The sequence below is a fragment of the Procambarus clarkii genome, chromosome 24 (genome assembly GCF_040958095.1).
Source record: "Procambarus clarkii isolate CNS0578487 chromosome 24, FALCON_Pclarkii_2.0, whole genome shotgun sequence".
Classification (NCBI taxonomy): domain Eukaryota; kingdom Metazoa; phylum Arthropoda; class Malacostraca; order Decapoda; family Cambaridae; genus Procambarus; species Procambarus clarkii.
In genome coordinates, this window is record NC_091173.1 from 33,940,349 (window position 1) to 33,961,928 (window position 21,580).

Consider the following 21,580-nt stretch of genomic DNA (forward strand, 5'->3'; position numbering starts at 1 on the left):
CTAAAGCCTATTAATTCCACTGACGTCAATGAGATAATCCTTTCCCTTAAAACCAAGTCTGGTGCCCTTGAGGAGATACCAACTTTAATTTACAAAAAAGCCTCCAGATCTTTAGCCCCTGCTATTGCTTTGCTCTTCAACAAGTCACTTGAACTCCAAACCTTCCCAGATATTCTAAAAAAGCGAGAGTAACGCCTGTCCACAAATGTGGTATTCTCACAGATGTTAACAACTACAGACCTATATCTATCCTGCCAAACTTGTCAAAAATTGTTGAAAAACTAATCTATAAGCAGCTTTACTCCTATCTAGCCAAACTCAATATACTTAGCCCTTGCCAATATGGCTTCAGACCCAAAAAAAGCACTAACGATGCACTTATTAGTATGCTTAACTCGATTCATACAGCTAAATAAATAAATAAATAAAATAAATATGTTTATTCAGGTAAGGTACATACATACAAGTGATGTTACATTAATGGATTGATATATAGATAGAGCTAGTACATACAATGCCTAAAGCCACTATTACGCAATGCGTTTCGGGCAAGAAAAACATTAATATCTAGAACTTAATACTAATTGAGCATAAAGAATAAAAAGTGTTGAAAACAAATACAAATAAAGATAAAAAAAGGGGGAACATGACTGAAAAAGCAGCACAAATACAATAGGTTGACAAACAGTGTTGATTAAAAAAAAATATAATAATAATAAAATAAAATAACAGACATGGGTTGACAATAAAGGAGTGAGGTGGGTTACAGGGAATTTATTAGGTATTGTTTAGTTTTTATCTTAAACTGGTTGAGAGAGGTACAGTCTTTAACATGGTTGGGAAGGTCATTCCACATTCTGGGTCCCTTGATTTGTAGAGCATTTCTAGTTTGATTAAGTCGTACTCTAGGAATATCAAAACTGTATTTATTCCTGGTGTGGTGCTCATGGGTTCTGTTACAACCTTCAATGAAGCTTTTGAGGTCAGGATTGGCATTACAGTTCAGCGTTTTATATATGTATAATACACAAGAGAGAATGTGCAGTGACTTAATATCTAACATATTCAGAGATTTGAGTAAGGGTACCGAGTGATGTCTGGGGCCAGAGTTGGTTATTGTCCTAATAGCAGCTTTGTGTTGGATAATGAGAGGACGTAAATGATTTTGGGTAGTAGAACCCCAAGCACAAATACCATAGTTGAGGTATGGATAGATGAGGGAGTAATAGAGAGTAACCAGAGCAGGGCGGGGTACATAATATCTGATCTTAGAAAGAATGCCAACAGTTTTTGAAACTTTTTTTGATATATTTAGAATGTGACCCTGGAAATTCAGCTTGTGGTCGATGAGAACGCCAAGGAATTTGCCATCTAATTTGTTACAAATTTGGGTATTGTTTATTTTGAGATTTATCTGATTAGAGGATTTATTGCCAAACAGAATATAAAACGTTTTGTCAATGTTAAGGGTGAGTTTGTTGGCAGTTAGCCAAAGATGGACTTTCTCTAGCTCAGTATTTACTGTGGCATTTAGAGCAAGGGGGTCAGGACTGGAGTAAATGAAGGTTGTGTCGTCAGCAAATAGAATTGGTTTGAGGTGTTGGGAGGCATTTGGAAGGTCATTAATGTAGATGAGAAAGAGGAGAGGGCCAAGTATGCTGCCCTGAGGAACACCAATGTTGATGGGTAGGGTGGGAGAAATTGTATTATTCACAGAAACATACTGGAGCCTGTCAGTAAGATAAGATTTGAGGTATTGCAGGGAGTGTCCTCTGACTCCATAATGATGTAATTTAAGAAGAAGGTTTTGATGGTTGACAGTGTCAAAAGCCTTACGCAGGTCCACAAATAACCCAACAGGAAACTCCTTTTTATCAAGAGCTGCGTGAATTACGTTAATCATACTAATAAGTGCATCGTTAGTGCTTTTTTTGGGTCTGAAGCCATATTGACACAACCTGTCCTCTTAAAAAGAACGTCAACATTTGCCGTTTGACTCTACGGCTGTTTTTGGACGTTATTTTGTGTAAAACTACGTCTATTTTCGCTTCCATGGACTATCTCTTGTTATACAATGAAATACCACACTCTTATTATTCTATAACTCACTGACTATGCTCTGATATTTGTTCTTCAAGTAAAAATATATATATTTTTGCCTTAATTAGGCCATAATCCAGAAAATTCCAGCCTATCGATCTTTATATTTAGGAAAACATCTAATAAATTTGGAAATGAATTTTTCGTTCGCCGCCAGTTGCCTGTTACTATTTAACCCTCTATGCTTTAATGTCGCTGGTCATTGTGACTTTCCCAGGATTTATATATGTTTTGTAGTAGCATTTAGTCAGACTACAGTAATTTAACTAATGGGAAACCTCTATAGTTGTCGTAAATTAATAATAATCATTTATCAAATAATAAATTAGCAGACATATGCAACATTTTATGTTACGACTTTTCGGGTAGGCCGTTCTGTTTGTTTACAACCCCAATGGTTCAAAATACACAATACTTTTAATATATAAGTGACTAAGTATGCTCTAATATATGGTCCTCAATGAAAATTATCGTTTTTTTTTTGTTAATTTGTCCATAATGAATAAGATTCCTTACTGTTGATCTTTATATTAAGAAAAACATCTAAACAAATTGGTATTGTGTTTTCGTTCAGATAAAGTTTCCAGATACTATTTCCTAGTTATCAATTAATGTAGGTGGTTATTTTAATTCGCGGCTACCAGGGGCTTTCTCCCATTATACAATATAAATGTACTCACTAACTATTCTCTGGTATCTGTTCTTCAAGTAAAATTACCTATTTTTTTGTTTAATTAGTCCATAATTCATAAAATTCCTTCAGGTCGATCTTTATATTTAGAAAAACATCTAATCAATTTGGAATTTAATTTTTCGTTCACCTACAGTTACCAGCTACTATTTCATTGTTATATTTTATGTCGCTGGTCATTACAATTTTCCAAGAATTTAAACAGCTAAACAGCAAGTAGCATCTTGTTAGAGTACAGGAATTTACCTATGGAGAACCTCGATAGCTGCCGAAAATTATTAATGATTATATATGTAATTTAAAATAATGAATTATATACCATTTCTTATGTTACGTCTTTGGCGGGTAGGCGGTTCTGCGGGTTTACAACCGAATTGTTTAAAAATCACACTATTTTAAATGTATGAGTCACTAGTATGCTCTGATATATGTTCTGCAATGAAAATAAAGATTGTTTTGTTGTTAATTACTCCATAAATGTGTAATGTGTTAATTCAGTCTAAAATCTTTTTGCAACGTTTATATGCGATATACGTAGCTGGAAACTACCTAATATTTAAAAATAATAGTTACAACATTCTATTAATATATAATGTTGAAATAAATATCACACAAAGTCTGTATATCTGTTTTTAGATGTCTTATAAATTGTTTTTTTAAATAGTATTAATGATGTTTGTGAATCTTGAATAAAAATTATGTTAATTATTATTAATCTAATTGTTATTATTTTAAGTAAAAGAATTGCAAGTATTCGCATAACCACGGGATCTCTGTTTGTGTATGAATGCACGGATTTGTTTTTGTTATGAGAGGGACGCCTTAGAAAGCATGGTGTAGGCCACCTGTGGCTCGCATCCGATCCCACGATCGTCGTCGCCCCTAAATCAACACAACAGGTATTTAGTATTTACGATTATAATAAGTAATATTTCTTTTATAATAATATTGCAGCAGGTGGTGTGGTAGGACACTCGCCTGGCGTTCCGCGAGCGCTATGTCATGGGTTCGTATCCTGGCCGGGGAGGATTTACTGGGCGCAAATCCTAAACTGTAGCCTCTGTTTAACGCAACAGTAAAATGTGTACTTGGATGAAAAAACGATTCTTCGCGGCGGGGATCGTATTCCAGGGACCTGCCCGAAACGCTACTCGTACTAGTGGCTGTACAAGAATGTAACAACTCTTGTATATATCTCAGGTTAGGGGCTAGGCATTTACACTCTTAGGTCAGCAAACTAGCTAGAAGGTTAGACTATTAGACTCCACTGGTCAATCGGGGCCCTGCATGACTCAGCTTATCCTAACCTAGCCCAGCTTAAACCATCTTAGCATAGTTCATTCTAGCTGTGCATAGTGCTTGCACAGCCTTGCTTATCCTAGTTTACCTCTTCCTAGCCTACCGTAGCCAAGCCTATCCCAGTATACCCTTACCTAGTCTTGCCTAGCCTAACCCTGCCTTGCTATTAAACATGACCAGTCCTTCCTACCCTAGCCAAGCCCTGACCAGCTAAGCCAAGCCAATCCCTGCCAAGATTTAGCATAGCCTAAGGAGGCCTGGTCGACGACCGGGCCGCGGGGACACTAAGCCCCGGAAGCACCTCAAGGTAGCCTCAAGGAAGGTAGCCTTGCCTTTTTATTAATATATAGAGGGTACCACCTCTGGTTGAGTATGTAGGAACCCTCCACTTATAGGGTTGAGGGTTCCATATATATATATATATATATATATATATATATATATATATATATATATATATATATATATATATATATATATATATATATAATATATAAATAATGTGTGTGTAAACATGCCACGTGTGTGTAAATCACAAAAATTAACACTTGATGAAAAATGTGACAGTGTCAGACCACGGAGGAAGAATTGAAACAGGAATTTCCTTAAGTACTTTCATATATTAATACATCTTCAGAAGGAATAATTTTTTATATAAATTAAATTAAAAAAAATCATTCCTCCATGGTCTGACAGTCATATATATATATATATATATATATATATATATATATATAATGTGTGTGTGTGTGTGTGTGTACTCACCTAGTTGTGCTTGCGGTGGTTGAGCTCTGGCTCTTTGTCCCGTATGTATGTATTCATATATGTATATATATATATATATATATATATATATATATATATATATATATATATATATATATATATATATATATATATATATATATAATATTTTATATATCCTGCCTGAAATGCTGCGTGTACTAGTGGCTTTACAAGATAGTTCTTATAAAGATAGCATTTTGTGGTTATTCTCTATATCTGGTTCACCTAACAGTAAATAAGTACCTGGGAGTTAGACAGCTGCTATGGGCTGCTTCCTAGGGATGTGTGTGTGTGTTTGTATTCATGTTGAATTTTACAAAGTAGGAAGAGATGTTTGTAAAAAAAAAAATCAAATATTTTTGAAAGTATAAGTAGATTTGATATTTTTCTTTAATTGTTTATGTCTGCTGTCTCGCCTCCTTTATAAAATGGCATCATTCTTGCTTTTTTAAGGATATCAGGAAAAGTAAGGCACTCCAGAGATTTGTTGACTCCTTCCTAGTGTTGCCTAGCCCAGCCCAGCCTAGACAAGGCAGGCTGGGCATCCTAGCCTCACGCAGCTTAGCCCCCACCTACATGTAGCATCCCAGTCCATCCTAAGTGATCATTACCTTACTGGCTGTGTTTTCTCTTCAGCCCTGAATGTAATGTGGTGGAACATAAGCAGATACATATCAGGTCTTAGAGAATCTGTACTTCATACATTTCTTAATAATGTCTCACAAATATTTAAATAATTAAAAAAAAATTGTATAATAACTTCATATTATTCTTGCAATTTATTTTTGCATTTTTTTTTTATACAAAATTTACATTTTAAAAGATTACCTCTATTTTTAGATTGATGACTTGAAGACTACAGTGCCATCCACAGCAAATCATGGTCTTAAAATATCTCCTAGCAATGACGAGACCAATTTTCACAGAGATCAAATTTTTGCTAAGCAGTAGTCACAGGTAAATATATATTATATATATAATATTATATATATAATATTATATATATAAAATTAACTACTTCTTTGCTCAAAGCACCTTTAGACATTCTGAGAGTTGTGCTATTTTATTAATTAATTAATTAGGCTATATTTTAATGTTTTGTAATGTTTTCATTACTTTTTTTGTTTTGAAATATAAATTGTTGAGTTTTGAAACATTTTGACATTAACTATACCTGAATATTTATAAACAAAAAAATACCAGAACTATGTCCTTGACAATTGTACTAAGAAGTCTTTGCCAAAATCAGGTGCTCTGTGCAGTAGTTAAAAACTTAAAAGTTGTACCACCTCTGGTGCAAGATTAGGGACCCATAGCCTCAGAGAAGAAAATAGAGAGTACTCAGAGAAGGCCTTGAATAATAGGCAGGCTGTTTGTCTGTGTTTCGACGGTAAGCTTGCTGACACCAAATGTAGTTACCTAAGTGTAGTTACAGGATTAGAGCTACGCTCGTGGTGTCCCGTCTACCCAGCATTCTTTGTCACATAATGCTTTGAAACTACTGACGGTCATGGCCGCCACCACCTTCTCACTTAACTTGTTCCAACCGTGTACCACTCTGTATGCGAAAGGAAATTTTTTTATATTCCTTTGGCATCTTTGTTTAGTTAGTTTAAATCTATGACCTTTTGTTCTTGAAGTTCCAGGTCTCGGGAAATCTTCCCTATCGATTTTATCAATTCCTGTTACTATTTTGTACATAGTGATTTTATCACCTCTTTTTGTTGTCTTCTAGTTTTGGCATATTTAATGCCTCTGACCTCTCCACATAGCTCTTGCCCTTTAGTTCTGGGAGCCACTTAGTAGCATGTCTTTGCACCTTTTCCAGTTTGTTGATGTGCTTCTTAAGATATGGGCACCACACAACCGCTGCATATTCTAGCCTTGGCCGAACAAAACTCGTGAACAATTTCTTTAGTATTTCGCCATCCATGTATTTAAACAAAATTCTGAAGTTAGAAAGCGTGGCATAGGCTCCTCACACAACGTTCTTTATGTGGGCCTCAAGTGATAGTTTTCTATCTAGAATCAACCCTAGACCTCTTTCTTTTATCAGAATTATATAAAGATTTCTCACATAATTTGTAGGTTGTGTGGGATCTATGTTCTATTCCACATTCCATAACATGGCATTTATTCACATTAAATTTCATTTGCCAAGTGGTGCTCCATATATTTATTTTGTCCAGGTTTTCTTGAAGGGCATGACAATCATCTAAATTTCTTATCCATCCCATTATCTTAGCATCATCAGCAAACATGTTTATATAATTCTGTATTCCAACTGGTAGATCATTTATGTAGACAATGAACATTTCTGGTGCATGTACTGTGGTACTCCACTTGTGACACTTCTCCAGTCCGATTGCCTCTGATTACTGCCCTCATTTTTCTATCAGTCAGAAAATTTTTCAGCCATGTTAGAAGCTTACCTGTCACCCATCCAAAATTTTCTAGTTTCCAGAACAACCTCTTATGTGGAACTCTGTCGAAAGCCTTTTTTATGTCTAGATAGATGCAGTCGACCCAACTACCTTTTTCCTTTAAAATCTCTGTGGCTCAATCATAGAAACTGAGTAAATTCGATACACAGGATCTTCCAGATCGAAAACAATACTGTCTGTGTGATATTATATAATTTCTCTCCAGGTGTTCTACCCATTTAGTTTTTATTATTTTTTTTTTTTCAATCTTTTCACTGTTATACTTGTCAATGATTCAGGTCTATAACTGAGAGAGGTGGGGTCTTCCCTGTTGCCACTTTTGTAGATTGGAACTATGTTAGCCTTTTTCCACATGTTTGCTATGACTCCTGTACACAGGGATGCCTGAAAGATCAGGTGAAGTGGAAGGCTGAGCTCAGATGCACATTCTCTCAGAACCCATGGTGAAACTCCATCTGGACCAACTGCTTTGTTCTTACTTAGCTTCTTTAGCATATTTTCCACTTCATCTCTAGACACCTCTATACGCTCTATGATGTTCTCAGAAATTCTTATTGTGTCTGGTTCTCTTAAGATTTCATTTTGTATAAACACACTTTGGAACTTTTGGTTTAATGTTTCAGACATTGCATTATCATTTTCTGTGAATCTGTTTCCTATTTTCAACCTCTGGATATTATCCTTTACCTGCAATTTGTTGTTTATGAATTTCTAGAATAGGCCCAGTTCTGTTTTACATTTATCCATTATCCCTTTTTAAAAATTTCTTTCTGCCTCTTCCCTTACTGCTGTATAGTTGTTTCTCGCATCTTTGTATCGCTGGTATGATTGGGGGTTTGGCTTCTTTCTATTTTGATACCTGCTTGATGGGGTTCTGCTCTTCTACCCCCCAAGCCCGGCCCGAGGCCAGGCTCGACTTGTGAGAGTTTGGTCCACCAGGCTGTTGCTTGGAGCGGCCCGCAGGGCCACATACCCACCACAGCCCGGCTGATCCGGAACTTCTCTTAGAAAACAGTCCAGTTTTCTCCTGAAGATGTCCACGGTTGTTCCGGCAATATTTCTTATAGTCGCTGGGAGGACGTTGAACAACCGCGGACTTCTGATGTTTATACAGTGCTCTCTGATTGTGCCTGTGGCACCTCTGCTCTTCACTGGTTCAATCTTGCATTTTTTTCCATATCGTTCACTCCAGTACGTTGTTATTTTACTGTGTAGATTTGGGACCTGGCCCTCCAGTATCTTCCATGTGTATATTATTTGGTATCTCTCTCGTCTCCTTTCTAGAGAGTACATTTGGAGAGCTTTGAGACGATCCCAATAATTTAGGTGTTTTATCTCGTCTATGCGTGCCGTATATGTTCTCTGTATTCCCTCTATTTCAGCAATCTCTCCTGCTCTGAAGGGGGAAGTGAATACTGAGCAGTACTCGAGACGGGACAACATAAGTGACTTGAAGAGTACAACCATTGTGATGGGATCCCTGGATTTGAAAATTCTCATAATCCATCCGATCATTTTTCTGGCCGACGCAATATTTGCTTGGTTATGCTCCCTAAACGTTAGATCGTCGGACATCATTATTCCCAAATCCTTGACATGCTGTTTTTCTACTATGGGAAGTTTCGATTGTGTTTTGTACCCTGTATTATGTTTCAGATCCTCATTTTTGCCGTACCTGAGTACCTGAAATTTATCACTGTTAAACATCATGTTATTTTCTGCTGCCCAATCGAAAACTTTGTTGACATCTGCTTGTAGTTTTTCAATGTCTTTCATTCCATGTTTGTGTCTTTTGGTCTGTGGCCCTCTCTCAATTTCTGTTGAACCAATCCTGTTTTCTGGCCCTGCATCTCTGTTTTGGTATGAATGTTTGTGTGCCTTCATTGTATATTTTGCAAAATTTGGCATACATTTAATTTACTTCCCTGTCTAGCAACAAGTCTGCCTAATTACTTATTAAAAAAAATTTGAAGTTCCCCATAGTGACCTCTCTCTCTTGAAATCAAGTTTATCAATTGTTTCAATGTCCCCATTTTCTGTGTGTGTGTGTTTGGAGGCTAAGCTTGCTGATACCATGTGTGTGTGTGTTTGGAGGCTAAGCTTGCTGATACCATGTGTGTGTGTGTTTGGAGGCTAAGCTTGCTGATACCATGTGTGTGTGTGTGTGTGTGTTTGGAGGCTAAGCTTGCTGATACCGTTTGTGTGTGTGTGTGTGTTTAGAGGCTAAGCTTGATGATACCATGTGTGTATTTGGAGGCTAAGCTTGCTGATACCATGTGTGTGTGTGTGTGTTTGGAGGCTAAGCTTGCTGATACCGTGTGTGTGTGTGTGTGTTTGGAGGCTAAGCTTGCTGATACCATGTGTGTGTGTGTGTTTGGAGGCTAAGCTTGCTGATACCATGTGTGTGTGTGTGTTTGGAGGCTAAGCTTGCTGATACCATGTGTGTGTGTGTGTTTGGAGGCTAAGCTTGCTGATACCATGTGTGTGTGTGTGTTTGGAGGCTAAGTTTGCTAACACCGTGTGTGTACTCACCTGTTTAAATAATAATAGGGGTGTGTACCACCTCTGGTGCAATTGTAGGGACCCACAGCCTTGAAGAAAATAGAGTATTCAGAGAAGACCTTGTGGATTCTCACTGAACACTAATCTTTTCTTCTCCTATCACCCTTCTTATTTTGTTTTATGCTGTATTCTATTATATATCATATAAATACATAGCCAAATGGCAATATTTATTATGTCTATACAAAAAGAAGACATCCACTTTATTTTTTTCTCTCCTTTGTTTCTATGTGGATTTTGTTGTGACTAATGATTCTCCTCCTTCCCATCAACAGGTCTTCCTCACTGGGCTTGCTCGGCTTTTGTGTTACTGTGAGGGTGCCATCATCGTTTACCCTTCAAGACTGACTCATGCTGGCATTGCATTTGTGGACTTCCCTTCACAGTAAACAGTCCTTCTCCATATGGTGATTGTCCAGGGCAAGCAGGGTGTGACTGCCATCTTGGAGAAGCAGGGTCTTTTAATATGAAGAATCTTCCGTCTTCTCTACTTACGCCAGCTTGTGCCGGCCTTGCATTCTTGTTACTTCATGGCCCTTGGGCCTTTTTTATTTATTTTACATAATAAATTTTTTTATTAATACCCGTGTTTCACAAGAGATCCTTAACATTTTAAGCACCAATTGTATTGACTAATGTACGTCTTGTAACCTTTAAGACATAAATAGACAAGACATAGATAAATGAGTGAATAATGCTGAGTGACTAGGTTAGGGCGAGGAACATAGTTCAGTGTCTGGCTTTGGAAGAATGCCTACTGTTTTAGAAACCTTATTGCCATGATCATAATCGTATGGGTTAAAAAGCATTTGTTGTCACTCCTACACTGTGGCTTGTTGAGCTTGAAACCTTTGGTCCTTGTTCGTGTTACATCTGACCTTTTGAAGAAATTGTATGAATCAATATCCTCCAAATTGTTCAGTATTTTAAAGGTTTCGCTCTATTACTCTCTCATTTGCATATATCTAAGCATATAGATTAGATATAGATTTAGATTAGATTTTTTAGTCAGGTAAAGGTACATACATTGCAGATGAGTTACAAAGGGAAAGACATTGACTAGAGTTCACTAGCTCTATTGGAAGAGAAACGTCTGCAAGACAAGTGTGGGCAAAAATTAAGGTAGCAGCGGCTCACAACGACCCCCAACGGCTTCATTTTGTATCTTCTCCAACTTGCCCATCCTACCTTTACCAAAACAAGAAATGACAGGTGCAGCATAATCAATAAGAAATCTTACAGTACTCAAGTACATCATTCGTAGCACTTGGACTCCCACTCCTTTCCACAGCATGCCAAGGCCTTCAGAGGTTGTAATCTCTTCCGACATTGAGTCAACAGTCTGTTCATCTCAGTTTCCAAACTCTCATAGGTATATCCAACATATATGCCTAAATATTTATATATATTAACTCTATATTTTTACCGTTTATTTCCAATATAATGGGCCTCCGACTTCTACATTCAAACTTTAGTTTTGTCTTCATTAACCACTAGTCCCATGTGGTGACACTGGTTTCCGAAATTGTCCAACACTGTTTGAATCTTTGAAATATCTTTGCCCTGAAACAAAATATCATCAGCATATATGATTGGAGTTACCCAATTTGAGTATTTCTCAGATGCTATCTTATTCATTAGTACATTAAACAGGGTGAGACTCAACACTCCTCCCTGAGGTGTGCAGAGTTCTTGACCTTGATACCTTGAACCATACAACCTTGATACCACACCTGAGCCTTCCTTTCCTGAAGATAATCCCCTATCCAGCGCAATAATCTCCCTTCAACACCAAGACCAGCTAATTCATATAAAATAACCTCTTTGTTGGCTTTATCAAAAGCTCCTTATAAATCAATAAAAATTCTATAATAATCATTACCATTAGCTAGACATTTAATAATACAGTCAGAGGTACTTTTTCCTCTGAGGAACCCGAAAAATTATTAGACAGCTGATCACCTATTATATACAAAAGTTTATTTAAAATGATCCTCTCCATCATTTTACAAAAACACGAGGTTAAAGACACAGGTCTGTACTCTCCATTGGCTTTAGGGATAAGGATGATCATAGTTCTTTTTCATTTACTGGGAATTCTGCCCTCTTTATAAGTAAGTAAGTAATTATCAAAAGAAGGCACCAAACCGGGAAGGCTATGTAGCACCATCAAATACGCAAAATAATCAGAGGGCGCTAAATATCACCAAGGATGCCAATACGAGAACAAAAACGCATAAGGCGAACGATATCAAAAGTATCCGAGTCACCAAGAATTCTATCGAGGGACAGGTGACCGCGAGGGGCGGTCGGAAAGCAAAACATACGCTCGTCCTGGAAGTCAGGACATTCAAGAAGGACATGCACGACCGTAAGAGGGACAATGCAACTAGGACAATAAGGAGCAGGGCGGCGCTCCATCAAGTGACCATGGGTTAAGCGAGTATGGCCAATATGCAACCTCGCCAGAGCTGTTTCCCACCGCCGGTTACGGTGGAAGGAGGACTGCCACGAGGAAACACAACATTTAAGAGTACGTAGCTTGTTACCAGTAACAGACAACCAAGAAGCCTGCCAACGGGTAAGGACTGAGGAATGGATAACCGGGTAAAAGTCGGAATACGGAATGCCCTTACGAGAGATGGGACAAGAGCGGACAGCTTCCTTGGCGGCAGCATCCGCACGCTCATTTAAAGACACACCAATATGGCTGGGAACCCAACAAAACTCAACCGACTTAAATTTACTTTGAACGAGAAACAGCCAATGCTGGATCTCGACAACCACTGGATGAACTGGATTAAAGGACCCGAGAGCCATGAGGGCACTACGAGAGTCAACAACAACTACAAAGGAAGACTGACAACGAGAAAGTAGGAGACGAAGAGCATAGAGAATAGCATAAAGTTCCGCTGTAAAGATGCTAGTCTCCGGAGGCAAGCGACACATATAAGTGCGATCAGGAAAAACAACAGAGTAGCCAACACCGTCCGCTGACTTAGACCCATCGGTGAAGACAGAAACGGAGCGGGAGTGAGAAGAAAAGTGCTCGAGGAAAAGGCGTTTTAGAACCGTAGGAGGGGTAAAAGCTTTAGTGATACGGGTCAAGGAAGTACAAAACCGCGGAAGAGGGACCCTCCACGGGGGCAAAGAAGGAACAACACGAGGAGAAACATCAGAAATACGAACGGAAAGAGAATCCTGCAGGCGAGATAACCGGACAGAAAGAGGGAGGTGGTGAAGAGGAACAGGAACCGCAGGAGGGGTAAAAGTTAAAGCACGACAGAGGCGAGAGGAAGGATGTTGCAAGGACCGCGCAAGATAGCGAAGACAGTAGCGATCACGGCGGTCCTGGAGAGACAGGAAGCCAGTGTCAACATACAAGCTAAGGACGGGAGTCGAACGAAAGGCACCAGAACTGAGGCGCAACCCAGTATGGTGCAAAGCATCAAGACGGCGAAGAGTAGAAGGAGAAGCAGACGAGTAAGCAGGGCAACCATAATCGAGCTTAGACAGGACGAGAGAAGAATGTAAAGCAAGGAGAGTGCGCCTATCTGCCCCCCAAGAAGTATGGGACAAGACCCGAAGGAGGGTAAGGGCCTTAGAGCACTCAACACGGAGGTAAGAGATATGGGGAGACCAAGACAAACGAGTGTCAAGGAATAACCCCAAAAGCTTCGCGGAATCTTTGTATTCAAGGGGATGACCATAAAGTGACAAAGAGGGACGAAGAACAACCCGTTTCCGCGTAAATGTCATGGCACAAGTCTTAGAAGTAGAGAACTTGAAGCCATGATCAGTGGCCCAAGACGACACGGCATCAATTGCAAGTTGAAGCCGGCGTTGAAGGAGAGGCGAATCATCACCCTGACAACAAAGGGTAAGATCATCGACATAGAGAGCGGAGAAGACACCAGAAGGAAGAGAGGAAAGAAGACCATTGAGGGCAACCAGAAAAAGAGTAGTGCTCAGAACACTACCCTGGGGCACACCTTCGTATTGCTGAAAAGAGGGAGAGAGAGCGGTACCAAGGCGCACCCGAAAGGAACGACGAGAGAGGAAGCTGCGGAGAAAGAGAGGGAGATGACCACGAAGGCCAAAAGAATGAAGTTGAGATAGGATATGATAACGCCAAGTGGTGTCGTAAGCCTTTTCCAGGTCAAAAAGGACGGCAACAACGGAGGTCTTCGCAGCAAAAGCAGTACGAATATAGACCTCCAAGTTCACCAGGACATCTGTCGTGCTGCGGCACTTGCGGAAACCAAATTGAGAAGGGGAGAGGAGGTGATGGTGTTCCAGGAACCACATCAGACGAACGTTAACCATACGTTCAAAAAGTTTGCAGACACAACTTGTGAGAGCAATAGGGCGAAAGTCCTTAGGGGAAGTACCCAGAGACCCCGGTTTGCGAACAGGGAGGACAACGGCATCGAGCCAGTCCTCAGGGACTGACGACGACTCCCAGATCCGATTATACAGACTCAGTAAATACTGAGACGTGCTCGGAGGGAGATGGCGAAGCATCTCATAATGAATACCATCGGAGCCCGCCGCCGTAGAACCGCAGAGGGCCAGAGCAGAACGAAGTTCAGAGAGAGAGAAGGGATCATTATAGGGAAGCTGAAGATGAGTGCAGAAATCTAAAGGACGAGACTCAAGGATAGGTTTACGAAGAAGGAAAGATTGGGGAAGATGAAGACCAGAGCTAACAGAAGAAAAGTGGGAACCCAGTTCGGAAGCGACCTGCAACGGGTCCGCCACAAGAGTATCATGGAGGTGAAGGACCGGTGAAACATCGGGAACGAACTTACCCGCTATCTTGCGGATACGCTTCCAGATCTGGGCCAGAGGGGTTTCGGACGTAAGTGTTGAGACATAAGATGCCCAACATTCACGTTTAGCCGTACGGATGGCCCTACGGGCCACCGCACTCGCTTTCCGAAAGAAAAGAAAAGAATCGGTCGTCTGCCTACGGCGGTGCCTCTTCCAGGCTGCACGCTTACAGCGGACAGCCCGAGCACAGTCCGCATTCCACCAGGGAACGCACTTCCGCGGACCCCGAGAGGAAGAGCGAGGAATAGAGCGGAGGGCAGCGTTGAAGACAGTGTCATGAAAAAGGAGGAGAGCGCGAGAGAGAGGCAGAAGGGAGAGGTCAGAGAGAGCAGCACTGAGGGTAAATAGGGTCCAGTCTGCCTTAGCAAACTGCCACCTAGGGAAAGAGAGGGAAGGGCGAAAAGAGAAAAAGGAAACAAGGATGGGGAAATGATCACTTCCATGGAGGTCATCAAGAACCTGCCACGTGAAATCTAAGTAAAGAGAAGAAGAGCAGAGAGAAAGATCAAGACAAGAAAGGGTGCGAGTCCGAGAGTCCAAATGAGTGGGCTCACCAGAATTCAGAAGAGACAGGGAAGAAGATAGGAGAAACGGCTCAAGGAGGCGACCCCGGGTATTCGTCAGAACGTCACCCCAAAGAGAATGACGACAATTGAAGTCACCCAGCAGGAGCACAGGCTCCGGCAAGGAGTCTAGGAGGTGTTTCAAATCAGGAAGAGAGAGCGGGACACTCGGGGGGAGATAAATGGAACAAACTGTGTACCATTTCCCCACAAAGATACGAGCAGCAGAACAATGGAGAGGCGAAGGAAAAAGTAAAGGAACAAAGGGAACATCTGCACGAATCAAGAGAGCAGAAGAATTAGAAGCCCCAGCAATGGCTGGGGGGGGGGGAGAGAAAGGAATAGCCACGAAAACGACCAGGACGAGCACCAAGCATTGGCTCCTGGAGACAGACACAAAGGGGCGAAAACCGCGAAATCAGAAGTTGGAGTTCGAGGAAATTGGCGTAATAACCTCGAACGTTCCATTGAAGAATGGACAACGACGAGAAGAGAAAGGACAAAAACAGAGAACAAGGAAGAAACAAAGGCGAAAGAGCAACATAGCACGTTAAAGAATATCAGGGTCGGGATCAGGGTCAGCAAAGTCAGGGTTAGGGGGCATGGGTAAACTGAGCAAAGACGGAGGGAAGGAAACGGGAGAACAGATCAGAGGTGGGCGGGCGGGGTCCGGAGGAGGAGGAGGAGGAGACAACGGAGAGGAGCGGTCAAGGACAGCAGTAGGAAGAGGGGGAGTAGAAAGAGGGGAGCGCACCCCAGCAAGAGCAGCAACCGAAAGGGAAGCAGGGGCCAAAGAAACCTCCATAGCAGGAACAGGGGGTGCAACCACTGAAACGGGAGGGGAAGGAGCAACAGAGCCAGAAGTAGGAGCTAAGGAAGAAAGCGAAGCCTTCTTACCCGCCGGGGAAGAGGAAGGAGAGGAGCCAGGCTTACGCTTCTGACTTAAAGAGACAGGTGTCCCAGCAACTACGTACCGGGCAACGGATTCCAGTGTCTCAACAGGAGAAGCCGAACGAGAGCACACACGACGGCCGTTAGGAGAGCGATGGACATCCGCCTGCGCCGACAGGCGGCGGGGAGAGCCGAGAGATGGAGGAAGAGGATGGGAAGGAGGATCGGAGGGGGACGAGGAAGAAGACACAGGAGACATGACAGACCGGGTGGAAAGAAGGGGAACCCCAGACAGAGGACCAGGAGGGGGACCCCTCGGGAAAGAACTCAAAGGAACAGAGGAGGGGGCAGTGGGCGTATCAGGGTCCAAGGCCCGGAAACGGTTGAGAGTCTGAGGAAGGGGGGAAGGACGAGGAGAGGAAGAGCGCAACACGCGAGCATAAGAGATGTTAGGGAGCCGGCGAACCTGGCGCCTCGCCTCAGGAAAAGACAAACGCTCCCGGTGCTTCAGGTTAAGGACGGCCGCCTCAAGCTTGTAATGGACACAGGCACGGGAGAACGTAGGATGGGCCTCACCGCAGTTGAGGCAGCGAGCTTGGGGAGAAGTGCACTCCGACTTAGAGTGACCTTCACTCCCACACAAAGGACAGAGAGAGACAGTCCCAGAGCAGCGGAGGGCACCATGCCCAAACCTCCAGCACTTATTACAAAGTCGAGGAGAAGGAATATACTCCTGGACAGAGCACCTAGCACCAGCAAGAATGACAGAGGACGGAAGGGTCCTACCATCAAAGGTGATCTTCACAACGCGAAGGGGTTGACGTCGACGACCACGAGGGGGACGAGTAAACGAGTCAACCTGGAGGACAGAATGGCCTTGGGCATCAAGGATATGCCGAATATCATCGTGGCAATCCTGCAGATTCCGAACACCGGTTGCAACATGGGGTGGGAGGAGAATAGTGCCAACACTGGAATTCATCTGAACGTTCTTGGAGACCCGAACAGGGATCTCGCCAAGGCAAGATAAGGCAGCCAAGCGGGAAGCCGCATCCTGAGAAGGAGCAGCAACGACACGTGTACCGAGACGAGTGGGGTTGAAAGTAACACACGCATCCACGGAATCTACAAGATGCCGATGGAGGGAGAAATCGTCAGGAGGCGCAGAATCAAGAGGGAGGAGATCAAAGTATTTGGCCCATGAAGCAGGACCAAACAAGGCCTGATACGCATCAGCACGGGAAGGAATCGAGCGAGTGCGGTTGGAGCGCGAACGGCGTTGAGAACCCCTAGAGAGAGAGGGGTCAAAAGGCGCAGTAGTCACAACGAAAGACTTAGCCACACCAGGGGACGAAGTGGTCACCACCGGGGGCTGGAGGCTCGACCCAACCTCAGAGGAGGGAGGGGAGCTGGGGGAAGAAGTCAGGACGGTCAAAGGAGGAGCAAGGTCGGGGCCCAACGCAGCGGGAGCTACAGAGCCTGGTCTTCCAATACAGGCCGACTCGGGGGCTTGGTCGCCCACCCCACGAGCCTGAGAGGGTACAACGGAAACATTCAACGACATAGAGACGAAAAGTGACAAATTCATCCACGAATGTGCCCCCATACCCACCATGGAGCCACAATTAGAGGCAGGACACCCAACAGGAAGCTATCGCTGATCACGCCGGGGCCCCCTAGGGGTGCGTCGGGAGTATACGCCCCACAAACGCCACCTTAAGAACCGTCAGTCCGTCGAGATCGGGTTCAGCGACGAAAGGGGGATTGACAATAAAAGGTTCCCCTCGCTCGAGACGTCGGGTACTACAGTTCTACGGGTGCAAGAGTATGCCTCCTCAAGCACCCGGGCGTCAAAATAGAAGAAGTCCAAAGAAATAATCCAAAACAAGCAAAAGGTCGGCAGGAAACGACAAGCAGATAGGAGAAGAGGGGGGAGAAAAACGAAACATAAGGAAAAGGAAAAGCGATCCGGCACAATTGGAGAAGACAGCAGCAGGAGTGCAAGGCCAGAAAAGGACAGAGGACTGCCCAACGGAGCATCACACTCCGGCAGCCGTCCACCAAGCCCCCTCACGACGCCAACGGGCCGGAAGGGGAGGGGGCCCTCTTTATAACTAATATTAAAGAGGTCTAACAGCGGGCTTTTCGTCATAATGGCAAGTTCATTAAGTATTTCATAAGTTACTCCATCCTCCCCAGGGGGCGGTAGATTTCCCAACTTTAATCGCCGTTATTAGTTCTTCTCTGGTAATACCTGTGCAAGTGACATCACCACTGTTACCTGCTGTAAGTATAAAATCCTTTCTTAGATCTTTCCAAGAATCAAAAGACTCTCTCGTTACAGCGGGTAATTAAATGAACTAAGTTTGGCAGCTTCCGCCCATTTATTTACGAGACCTTTTGCAATTCCTTACTGGTCAGGATGTGCAACAAAATTATGCTTTTTACCCCTTATTTCATTTATGTCTTGCCAGATTTCCTTCAAGTTTGTTACTCCTAACTTTCTCTGCAAACTCCTGCCAATACTTGCTCCAAATTTCCTTTCTCTTCTCCGCACACTTTTATGGGGGGATGCTTTTCTATACCAGATGTTTTCCGGTTCAATGTTGCATTAAATACATCTACCTCCTTAATTAAATCTTAATAAAATGCTTCTGCCGAATCTGGCTTATAAGTATCATACCAAGACTTAATATGACCAACAAGACCCCTTAATTCTCCCTTATTAAACTTTAAGCTTTTCCTCTGAAGGCAGGCATGCTTTTTATCTAGTTTAAGCTGTATTTGTAATGCAAAATCTCTTAGCATTTCATCCACAGTAAGACAATTCTCCTCTATGCCCTCAGCATTTATCAAACAAGCATAATCTAATCTCCCTTCCCTCAGATGAGGAGAGGGCTCGCCCAGCAGTTGAACATCTTCATGTTCAACATGTTCATCTTCATGTTCAGATTGTTACCATCCCTATCTCCAGTTTCCTGGAGTGCTGCTATGTTAATATTCTCTCTAAGAGTATAATAGTGTACATCCACCGCTCTAGTTTTTAATCCATTAACGTTCCAAGATAATATTATCAATCTACTTTCATCCATGAACTCCGTAATATTTTTTCTTTCTCCTCACTTGCACAACTACTACTAACATCGAAGGTAATAGTATTCATATCTATTTTCTTTGTTATTTCTGTATACCTTTTTACTTTAACGAAGGTACCCCCCAGGTGTAGGGAGGAATGATCTTTTCCAGGTATATTTTGAAAATCAGCATCGTTTTGCCACGTACCGCTTCGGTGGGTAGGCGGTTCCATGAGTTAATAACTCTGTGGGTGAAAAAGTATCTCCTGTAACTGGTAACTGGCTATTCAGACGAAGGACTTCGGGTAGATGTAGTTTACATGGACCTGAACAACGGTCGTAGTCTGCTGTCTGCTCTGTGTCGAGGCTGTAGCGTCTTGGGTCGATTAGAACTGTACACGCCGAGTGCTACATTCTTGACTGGAGATTGTACTGTGTGCTATTCGATTGATTGATGAAGATTAAGCCACTCAAGAGGTGACACGGGCATGAATACCCCGTAAGTGGTGGCCCTTTTGAGCCATTACCAGTATCAAGAGCTGATACTGGAGATCTGTGGAAGTGCGACTGCACCCTGCGTGACGGGAGATGTCTCCCGTGTGGTGTGTGCTATTCTGATTTATTTATAAAGATTAAGCCACCCAAGAGGTGGCACGGGCATGAATAGCCTGTAATGTGCTATTCTCAAGTCGCTTGCTTATGTACGGTGACGACACCTCACAGTAAGATATAGAAGGGTGGAAAACCGTTACCTGTAAATAGGGATAGGATTAATGCTTGTGTAATTAGTTATGCCATTATGATGATGAGATAATGGAGTATATGGATTACTCGATCACTACATCACCTTCAACTATTACTAGGGGAACTATTCCATGGTCCAGCGATTTTCTGAAAAGGAGTTTCACTGGCAAGCATAGTGAATTAAGAGCATAAGAATAAAGGTAACTGCAGAAGGCCTATTGGCCCATACGAGGCAGCTCCTATCTATAACCACCCAAACCCACTCATATACATGTCCAACCCACGCTTGAAACAATCGAGGGACCCCACCTCCACCACGTTACGCGGTAATTGGTTCCACAAATCAACAACCCTGTTGCCAAACCAGTATTTACCCAAGTCTTTCCTAAATCTAAACTTATCCAATTTATACCCATTGTTTTGTGTTCTGTCATGTGTTGATACTTTTAATACCCTACTAATATCCCCTTTGTTATGTCCATTCATCCACTTGTAAACCTCTATCATATCACCCCTAACTCTTCGCTTTTCCAGTGAATGCAATTTAAGCTTTGTTAATCTTTCTTCATATAAAAGATTTCTATTTTGGGGAATTAACTTAGTCACCCTACTCTAGACACGTTCAAGTGAATTTATATTCATTCTATAATATGGCGACCAAAACTGAACTGCATAATGTAAATGGGGCCTAACTAGAGCAAGATATAGCTGAAGAACCACACCAGGTGTCTTGTTACTAACACTTCGATTAATAAATCCCAGTGTCCTATTTGCCTTATTACGAGCATTCATGCATTGATCCTTTTGTTTTAAATTCTTACTAATCATAACTCCCAGATCCCTTTCACAATCCGACTTCGCAATCTCAACACCATCTAGCTCGTATCTTGTAACTATCATCATTACCTAGTCTCAAAACTTTACATTTATCAGCATTAAACTGCATCTGTCAATCTTTTGACCATTTCAAAACCCTATTTAGATCAACTTGAAGTGATAGTGAGTCTTCTTCCGTGTTAATTTCCCTACCTATTTTTGTATCATCTGCAAATTTGCAAAAGTTGCTACTCAACATAAGAACACAAGAACACAAGAAGAAAGGCAACTGCAGAAGGCCCACCGGCCCATACGAGGCAGCTCCTACCTACAACCACCCAATTAATTTGCCAGTTCCTTTACGACTTGGGACTTAAATCCATTTACACTTTGGGCTTCTGAGTCTTTTAGTTTGTCAATGCTCTTCCTGATTGTGTCGCGTGTAATTGGTATTTCTCTTAATTCATTCTCCTTACCTCCGACAAACATTTGTGTTGGTGATGGGATGTCATTCAAGCTTTCTAGTGTGAACACTGATGTTAGGTATTCATTGAGAGTGTTTGCCGCCCTTTTATGATACAACTTAAAATTGTTAGTCTCATCTTTTATGGGTCCTACGGAGTCAGTTCTTTGTTTGGGTTTTACTTCGTATATACTTGCCCGAAACGCTATGCGTATTAGTGGCTTTAGGTATTGTATTTTAAATTTTAAAATTTTGCCCCGAGGTGCGAGTTTATTGGGAGTACTTAGCTGTATCATTAGCAAGGTAATTAACTA